General features: G+C 39.5%; 1 protein-coding gene across 1 annotated transcript in view; it reads left to right on the top strand.

The window, feature by feature from the left end:
- The window catches only part of edaradd (EDAR associated death domain), a 31,297-nt gene that overhangs the window by 137 nt on the left and 21,334 nt on the right, over positions 1-9,826 (top strand). The gene's annotated exons all lie outside the window — the stretch shown is intronic.

Raw genomic sequence — 9,826 nt, 5'->3', positions numbered from 1 at the left:
GTAATGTAAACCTGTGCTGCAGCTGTTGCTCCGTCTGTTTGATTTTACCTTATTTCCTCAGGGTTTTTTAAAATAATAAAGGCAAGACAATGCGCTCGCCACGTTTTGATGCTTGTGGTTTTACAGTAAGTCTGTCATTTCGATTGCTCTCTTTTGCAATGCATTGATTGGGGCATATTGATTCCGAAGAATATAAGCAATCGAATATCGTATATGATCAGTTTTAATTTGTACAAGGGCTTCAAGTCAGTAATATATTAGGTGGCTCAAGTCGTGTAATGGTGAATGATTGCAGAACATTAATTCGTGTTTGATTTGATATTTTACTTTGTCTTGAATCCAAATTTAAAAATAAATGACCATACATTTAAAAAATACTCATTATTATCTTTCCTTGCAAAGAATTGTTCAGAATTTCCCTGCTGTCCAGAACGCTTCCGATTGTAACTATACTGCTCTGATAATTTAGAAATGAATCGTACTTTTCTGCCAATTGCTTAATGGAAATGTCCTTTTACATTTAGTGACTTCCACTTGTATTCCAGTGCAGGCAGCTTGGTAGATAAAGAATGTCATACTTTTAAACTCCCGGTGACTTACACCAGGATAAAACAAATGTAGGTGTTTCCCTGGCCAACTGTTTTGGTGGACTAACGCACAATGTTTATTGCAATTAGATTGTTCGAAACAAGTCTGATTATAGCACGTGATTATAGCAAAGGTCTCGACCCGAAACGTCACCCATTCCTTCTATCCAGAGATGCTGCCTGTCCCGCTAAGTTACTCCAGCATTTCGTGTCTATCTTCCGATTATAGCACAATAGGAAGGCCAAAAAGAGGGTGCAGGAATGACTTAGCAGACTGCACTAAGGGATAAGAGACAGGAGAAATTGGGATTATTCACTTTAGAGCAGAGAAACTGTCACAAGGAAAATGGTGTGTCAGCCTGCGGGGAGTAGATTTAATTGTCACTTTCAAAAGGAAATAGATATTTGTGGAAGAAATAATAGCAAAGCTATCAGAGAAAAGCGATTGAATAAAGTGAAAGGTGTGCTCTTGCAGGATCATGGCATGGGCTTGATGAAACAAGTGGTGTTTAATGCAGTTTTAATTAGTGGGACAGTGGTGGAGGGATTCCTGGCCACTAACACCTCAGATGACCTGTCCTAAGCCCAGTACATAGATGTAATCATGAAGAAGTGTGCATATGGTAAAAGACCAAACTTGATTTGACTTGACTCAACACAACTTGACCTGGATCTGGATCTGGATGTAGTACGCTGAAAAGCTCCAGGTAGAGCATCACGCAGCACTGGAAGTTGGACAATTTTTTATACTGGACAACTTTTACATTTTTTATCAAGTCAATTAAACAAGCCAATTAGCCTACAAACCTGTATGTCTTTGGAGTGTGGGAGGAAACCAAAGATCTTGGAGAAAACCCACGCAGATCACAGAGAGAAGGTACAAACTCCATACAGACAGCACCTGTTGTCGGGATCGAACCCAGGTCTCTGGCGCTGCATTTTGCTGTAAGGCAGCAACTCTACTGCTGCACCACCGTGACTGCCCTTGATCCCACTTGGCATGTTTGAGACCTTACAAGTATCCTAACTTTCTCTTGTAGATTTCAGTTTGTAGTTCTTTTTACGACTGTATTATGTGAAAATGCTCATTTCAACTTTGTTTCAACTTAACTAAACATCATAACAGTGTTGGCCTATCTTGACATTTTTGTTTCCCACTTCCAAATCTAAAATATCTTTACGGTGGATGTGGCAAACCTCCTTCTGCCCTACTTGTGAAAGTGGAATATACGCAACAGCAGGTGAGGACAAAGGGAATAGGGAAGCTTAGCAGAAGAAAATAGCACACCATAGTATTGTTTACTTCGTTTTTTTTAAAGGAATGATTATAAAGTAGAAATAAGGAACTGCAGATGCTGGTGTGAAAAAAAAGACACAAAGTCTGGAGTAACGTAGGAGGTCAGACAGCATCTCGAGAACATGGAGAAGTGAGCTTTCAGGTCAGGACCCTTCTTCAGACTGATTGTGGGGAGCTGGGGAAAGAAAGCTGGAAGGGGCAGGGGTTGACAAATGAAAGGTGTATACAGGTTAGGGGGGTTATTATTAGGCAAAGGCCAGAGATGAAAAGACAGAAGTGTTAGACAAAAGGATTAGTGTTGTAAATTGTGAAGCTAGAGGAAGGTATGTAGGTGGAAGGGGAGGGAAGAAATAGATGTGCCCGGGTGGGGCACAGGAGGGAGGGGCAGAAAAGAACGGGGTGGTAGCGGGAGGGCGTATGTAGTTGCTAAACATTAAAGAATTAAATGTTCTCACCATTGGCTACTATTCAAGTGGAATATGAGGTGCTGTTCCTCCAATTTGCATATAGTCTCACTCTGGTAATAGAGGGGGCCCAGGACAGAAAAGTCAGTTTGGGAATGGGAAGGGGAGTTAAAATGATTTGCCACCAGGAGATCAAGTAGGCCTTGGCAGACTGAGCGTAAGTGTTTGGCAAAATTGTTGCTGTGTCTACACTTGGTCTCGCCGATGTACATAAGGCTACATTGGAAACACTGGATAAAGTAGATGAGGTGGATGTGAATCTGACCTGGAAGGACTGCTGGATGGAGGTGATAGGGGGACAGGTGTTACATCTCATCAGTTGCAGGGGGAAATACCGGGGCAGGGGGTGGTTTGGGTGGGAAGGAATGAGTGAGTTGTGGATGCAATAGCCCCTGCGATCCATCTATGATACAAGGGGAGAAACCACATTTACAAAAGAAAGAGGACATCTCAGATGTCATATAATGGAAAACCTCATCTTGGGAGGTGATTTAACAGAGACGGAAAAATTGAGAACCGAGGATAGCATCTTTGCAAGATGCAGGGTGGGAGGACATATATTCCAGATAATTGGGGAATTGGTGGGTTAGTAGTTGATGCCAGTTGATAGTCTGTCCCCTGTGATGGAGACAGAAAGATCAAGAAAGGGGAGAGAGGTGTCCGAGATAGTCCAAGTGAATTTGTGAGCAGGGAGAAAGTTGGTGGTAGTTAATAAAATCATTGTTCTGATCGGGTGCAGGAGACATCCCCAATGCAGTCGGTCTACACACCGGAGAAAGAGTTGGCGATGGAACAATTACTATTTGACGTAACCAACAAAAAGACTGGCATGGCTGGGTCTCATGCGAGTGCCCATGGGTGATTCACTTGAAGAAAGTTGGAGGAGTCAAAAGAGAAGTTGTTGAGGGTGGGAATAAGTTCCATCAGGTGGAGGAGGATGTTAGTAGAGGGAAATTGATTGTGTCTCTGTTCATGGCAGAACTGGAGGCACTTGAGACCGTCTAGATGGGGGATGGAGGTGTAACCTACCATCAATAGACAATAGATGCAGGAGTAGGCCATTCGGTCCTTCGAGCCAGCACCGCCATTTAATGTGATCATGGCTGATCATCCCCAATCAGTACCCCATTCCTGCCTTCTCCCCATATCCCCTGACTCTGCTATTTTTAAGAGCCCTATCTAGCTCTCTCTTGAAAGCATCCAGAGAACCTACCTCCACCCCCCTCTGAGGCAGAGAATTCCACAGACTCACAACTCTCTGTGAGAAAAAGTGTTTCCTCGTCTCCGTTCTAAATGGCTTACTCCTTATTCGTAAACTGTGGACCCTGGTTCTGGACTCCCCCAACATCGGGAACATGTTTCCTGCCTCTATCATGTCCAAACCTTTAATAATCTTATATGTTTCAATGAGATATCCTCTCGTCCTTCTAAACTCCAGAGAGTACAAGCCCAGCCGCTCCATTCTCTCAGCATATGACAGTCCCGCCATCCCAGGAATTAACCTTGTAAACCTACGCTGCACTCCCTCAATAGCAAGAATGTCCTTCCTCAAATTAGGGGACAAAAACTGCACACAATACTCCAGGTGTGGTCTCACTAGGGCTGTACAATATATGTGTAAATTTCTACATGAAAAAAGGCAGACTCGTTTCACTCCCAGGACAGTTCTGTCTGTAACTAATACAATGATTAAAGACGTTGGATATTAGTGCTTTATAAGGAATAACATTTTGGAAGTATTCAGTGTTTCACCGTGGCGCAGCTAGTAGAGCTGCTGGCTCGCAGTTCCTTGGGTTCAATCTTGTCTATGCAGTTTTTACAGTCTCCTTTTGACAACATGGATTTCCTGTGTGTTCTGACTTGTTCTCACAACTTATGGGTAGGTTAATTATCCATTGTAAGTTGCCCCCAGTATGTAGGTGAATGGTAGAATCTAGGGATGGGATTTGATGGGAATGTGTGGAGAAAAGATATGGAATATAATGTGAGATGGCCAGATTGTACTGAATGGACTGAAAAGACTGTTCTGTATGACTCTATGAGCCCATAATGTTTTAACAATTTCTAGCATCTTCTACCTGTATTTCATATTTCCAGTAAACACACTATTTTGTTTCAAATATGTTGTCATATTGTCCTGAATTTTCTTTGCCCTGAATCCTTTCGTCAGGAGATTGGTGTAACATAGCTAGGTGCAGTTAGCAGACAACTTTGTGACAGAGAACTAACATGCTCTTAGACTGATAATCAAATTGCCAAAATGGTCAGGGAGCATTGAGTCATGGTAGGTAAATGGGATTAGGATAAAATAAAACAGCTAAATTTGATTTGAATAAACATGTCTGAGGGTAAGATGGTTCACTTTCTGCTACGTTCTTATTCTGTGCTATATACATCTCTGCACCAGAAACGTCTAAAAATTTATATAGATGACAATGAGACAGTGGTACAAAGAAAGGAAAATACAAACTCCAATTTAGCTGATGAGCTAAGAGTAATGACAACCGCAAAACCCACCTGAAGTTTATATGACAGTAAGATGCTGCACCTTTATCTCCTTCCTTGCCAATTGTCAGAAGTGATTTTCCTTTGAACTATTAGCTACTGTAGAACAGGAATGCTGAGCAAGCATTTGTTGTCTCAACAGGATTTTACCAGTATTTGTCAACTGTGCATAGAAACTCTCACAGAATCCATATCTAAATTATTTACAATCATATCTCTGTTATCTTTGAACTGAGCTTTGTTCATGTGTTTTATCATGGCTATTTGCTACAATTCAATTACATTTCTCCCTGTGTCACTATTTGTCTGGAAAATAATAGAAAATTTGAATCTTTAATATTACTGTGAGAGAAGGCCATTTGACTCTCAGGCCTGTTAATTCAATTAGATTATGTGTCTTGTATTTTAGCCCTAGTTATCTAACTTGATTCCACGCCTTATAAATGCTCTAGTGCTTGACTAGTTATGGCAAATTTGATTAACTATCAATTTAGCATTGATAGCTAGATAAGTCCTTTGCATTGTTTTGAGTTGATTCAATATTCATACAATCTGCTCTTCAAAGAGTAGCAGTGGTCTGGACAGGACTGCCGAGTTTTACCTGGTTAAGTAGAAGCAAATCCAGGACTTCCTTGTGTTTATAGTCAAATGCGGAAGTCCAGAACCACTGAGCAGCATCTTTCGAGATGTTCCACAGCAGGACTTCCCATAGAATCCAGTGGCAACGGCTCAATTTTATGGAGATTCCCCAACGTTTACAGTGATGAATTGGCTCTTGGATCCAGGATTAGACATACTTCAAAGCAAAAAAATGTGCCAGTTCTTATTCTAAATTACAAATTAGACGGATTAAGATTTGCACCTCCATTGATATAATGGATAGTTAGGTTTAGGTTTATTGTCCAGTGAAAAGCTTTGTTTTGCCTGCTATCCAATAAAATCAGATAACACTATACATAAATACAATCGTCAAGCTCAAACACACTAGGTAGAGCTAAGAGGAATATACAGTGTACAGAATATTGTTTCAGCATTGTAGTACACCTATTCCATAGATAAAGTTCAATGTCCGTAATGAGGTAGAGGTGAATTGGACAGTACCGTAGCTTATGGTAGGATTGTTCAGAAGCCTGATAACAGAAGGGAAGAAGCTGTTTTTGAGACTGGTGGTGCACACTTTTAAGTTTCTGTATCTTCTGCGTGATGGGAGTGGGAAGAAGGAATGACTTCTTCTTTCGTGTCCATCTTCTATATTTCAAATGTTGACATTGTCCGTCCTGAAAAGGACGCAAGCTGTCGGCGACAATCAGTGGGAGCCTTCACTTCTTGCAATAGATGATGGTGGTAGCAGAATTAGCTTGGGATACTTCCAGTTTCCAGCCCCGCAACATGGACACTTCTGCTATGGGGCCAAGGAATGACTGGGATGGGCAAGACTGATTATATTGGTTGCTTTTCTGAGGCATTGTGAAGTGTAGGTGGAGTCAATGGTGGGGAGTCTGGTCTGCATGATGGAATGGGCTACATCCACAACTCTCAACAATTAATTTTTTTAACTTAGTCACTTAATATTTCCTGGATCATACAGTGGTGAACCTAATGCCCCTGTCCCACTTAGGAAACCTGAACGGAAACCTTTGGAGGTTCCCGGAGGTTTTTGTCAGTCTCCCTAATGGTCGAAAGTGGTTTCCGCTTCTTCTATGTTCTAGCGATTATTTCAAAAAAATCAACACCGCTGCGACTAAAAATAGGTTGCTTTTTTAAAAATCGATAATTTTTTAGTCAAAGCCGGTTGCGATGCTAGTTGAAGGTGGTTGCCGGAGGTTGCATGTAACCTCCGGCAACCACCTTCATAACAGTTTTCTGTTATTCAGATTCTTTACCATCCTGTGGAGCTGAGATGTCACAGGATCAGAAGCCATTCATTTGATTTAATTTTAAAGATAGTTCTTATGAGAACATCATGTTGATAGCTTACCACCTTCATATGGCACATCCAAGCCGTACAATATAAAATTCTCAACATTAGTCCAAGGGTTGTGGTCTTGAATATCTTTCAGTTGCTACCACATTAATTTGGACAATTTTGCATCTTCTATTTTAAGGTTAAACATTAATATTTTGTGGTTACTCCTCCCAGTTAATTTACAAACGCTTAATTCCTCAAATAGATTTATGTTGTGTCCAACAAGCAGTGCCTCTATCCTCGCAGAATTACAAACTCAATAATTGATGAAGGAGTCCTAGATAGGTTAGGATCTTCATTTTATTTTCTCCATCTCTGTGAAAGGGAGAATGACAGTACATTTGAATGGAGGGGAGAATGTTAAAGGACTACAGTTGTTTGCAATTATAGTCGACATGGGGAATACTTGGATTGGAGGTTACTGGAGAGAGTTCAAGGGAACTGTTGGTGTTCCTAAATCAAATTATTTGTAAAGACTGTTGAAAGGTGTGTTAAGTAATGAGTTACTAATGGCTGTAAAGCTGTATAATGTATCAGTAGTGCAATGACTAGCCCTTTCTCTATAATACCCTCTTATATATTTTGGAATGTATTTTATATAATATTTTGAAAATAGCTTTGAAATGGAACACTTACTCATATTTTTCATCTTTAAGTGTTCATAAAGGTAGCTTACAGCTGAAAAATTACAGCATATTTTAATAGTGTCGAACCAGCAGAATGATCTGGCTCTGAGGCAATGAACATATTTGGCTTCTACCAACGTGAGGGTTTAGGCCTAACAGCAGTGTGCTTTACCTTCAGGGCAGTGAATTAAAACCTCTTTTCATAACAATGTTCCTTGAACATGAGGCACAAAGGTTCATTTGTTTATATCACAGCATTGCACCATTTATACTCCATTTAAAGCTGCTTTAATTTTTCTTAAATAGTACTCCGTCCAGTGCTAGAAGAGTAATGTATGTACACGTGTACATTTTACCATTGTTCGGGCTTCCACATGTGTAATTATGCGTATAAACTGTCAAGTAGTTCAGAGTTAAATACTTTGGATTAATTCCTACGAGGACTGGTTCAAAACAGTTCAGCTATTATATACTGGTATATATTGTGCAAGGATATGTCTATTCTCTCTATTATGTGGCTGGCATGGAAATGACAACATCACAAAAATAGTAGGGAGCGAGGTAAGCTGAGAAAGATACTGATCAGGGAAGAAGACAAATACATGGACAGAACAAGTTTTGTAAAATACACAATGATGGAGGAAAATTAAAAAAAGGAAATATGCTTCAATTCAAGAATTTAAGGTCTCTTCTCTTCAGAAAATATTTCCTAACAGCTCGAATTCACCAATTAACAAGACTAATTGGCCACTGTAAATTACCTGTAATGTGTAGATATGTGATAACATTTAGTTGTCAATGGGAATGTGGAGGAATAAAATGGATTTGGATAGGATTGGAGCAAAAATGGGTTTCTGATGGCCAGCATGGACCTGGTGGGCTGAAAGGTCTGTTTCCGGGCTGTAATTTCCATGACTATAATTACCTCATATATTTAGCTAAAATCAACGTACATTTCAAATAAAAACAGCGTACCTTTGCAAATTATCTTTGTGTAGCTAAATGTAATATTTACCTTGTGGATGAAGAAAATTAATTTTACACTTTTTAAAGTTATAAAGAGTTGTGTTTCTATGAGCCTGGGTCTATTCCAACATAGAAATGTTTAACATAAACCCAACTTACCAGGTCAGAACTGATTTGGGAATGGAATATGTGATTAAATTCATTAAATACTCATAAATTCTTGCTAAGGATGGGGGAAATATTTTCTATAAAGTTTAACTTATCATCTTAGAGTAAATAATATTCAGGTCTGGATTTTCCATCTTGTTGAGCCTTCTGTTAGTGCAATATACATGAAATCATATATATTTCATGTACTGTATATGGACATATATCGCCCTGCAGGTGCAAGTTAAGACACACTGAACTGACCCATCAGGAATACAATGATACTTGACTGCGTGATCTCTGATGATGAGTCTTCAATTCGTGTACTGCTCATCCTGCCCCTTCCCCTGCACATCTCCCTCCCTCAAAAAGGTTGGATAAAAATTGTCAGGAGGCACCTTTTTGTATCTTATTAAAGCCAGTAAATCTTTTTAAACAAAACACACAATGCTGGAGGATCCATGGAGTGAAATGGGTCGATGACATTTTGGCTTGGGACCTTATTTCAGGCTTTTTATAAACTCTTTTATTTAAAAATATAAATGCAAGTGACAAATAATGAACAAAATTGTTTTAAAGTAACTAAAGAAAGAATATTAAAACATATTTTACAGAAATATTAAAATAAAATAATTTAATATGATCAGCCAAGAATTTTCCTTGAAGAGACATGCAATTCTATGCAAGGCCTGACTGGATTGGAAAGGTAGAGACCCCAGTGGAATGCTATGTTATGCATTGGCATCAGTCTCTTGAATCTGGAACCTGTACAGGAATGGTAGAACATTGATGGTTCTTCTCAACCTTGTCGCTGTATCAGTTTTTGTTGTCATCCTTTTTAGCACAGATTGTTGACAGCAATAATGTGTTGATCTGTTTGTACTATTCCTGTCGCATGTGTTTGCCTGGAAATTGAATGACATAAAGTTCTTCAATATAGAGAGACATCAGCCAATTCTGGTATTTAGTGCTTCACGTTGGACGTGTTGTTTTCTCTTTATCAATGTGTGTGTGTACATATTGTGATCCTTAGTGTAGAGAGAAGTGAGATGGTGTTCTCATTGTTTACATCACAAATATTTGGTCTGCCAGATTAAAATCTCAACATGGAAATGAAAGCCAATAAATCCCAATATCTTTTGACACATTGTGCCTCTCGGAGGACATCATAAATTGACAAAGGGAACAGTATATTTCCTTTTGTTAAATTTTCATTTATTGCCTATCCCTAACTGTCTTTGAGAAGGTGGTCATGTTTCACCTCTTGA

This window comes from Amblyraja radiata, chromosome 8 (genome assembly GCF_010909765.2).
Source record: "Amblyraja radiata isolate CabotCenter1 chromosome 8, sAmbRad1.1.pri, whole genome shotgun sequence".
Classification (NCBI taxonomy): Eukaryota; Metazoa; Chordata; class Chondrichthyes; order Rajiformes; family Rajidae; genus Amblyraja; species Amblyraja radiata.
Note: the sequence above shows the minus strand (reverse complement) of the source record. Positions and strands in the feature narration are given on the sequence as shown.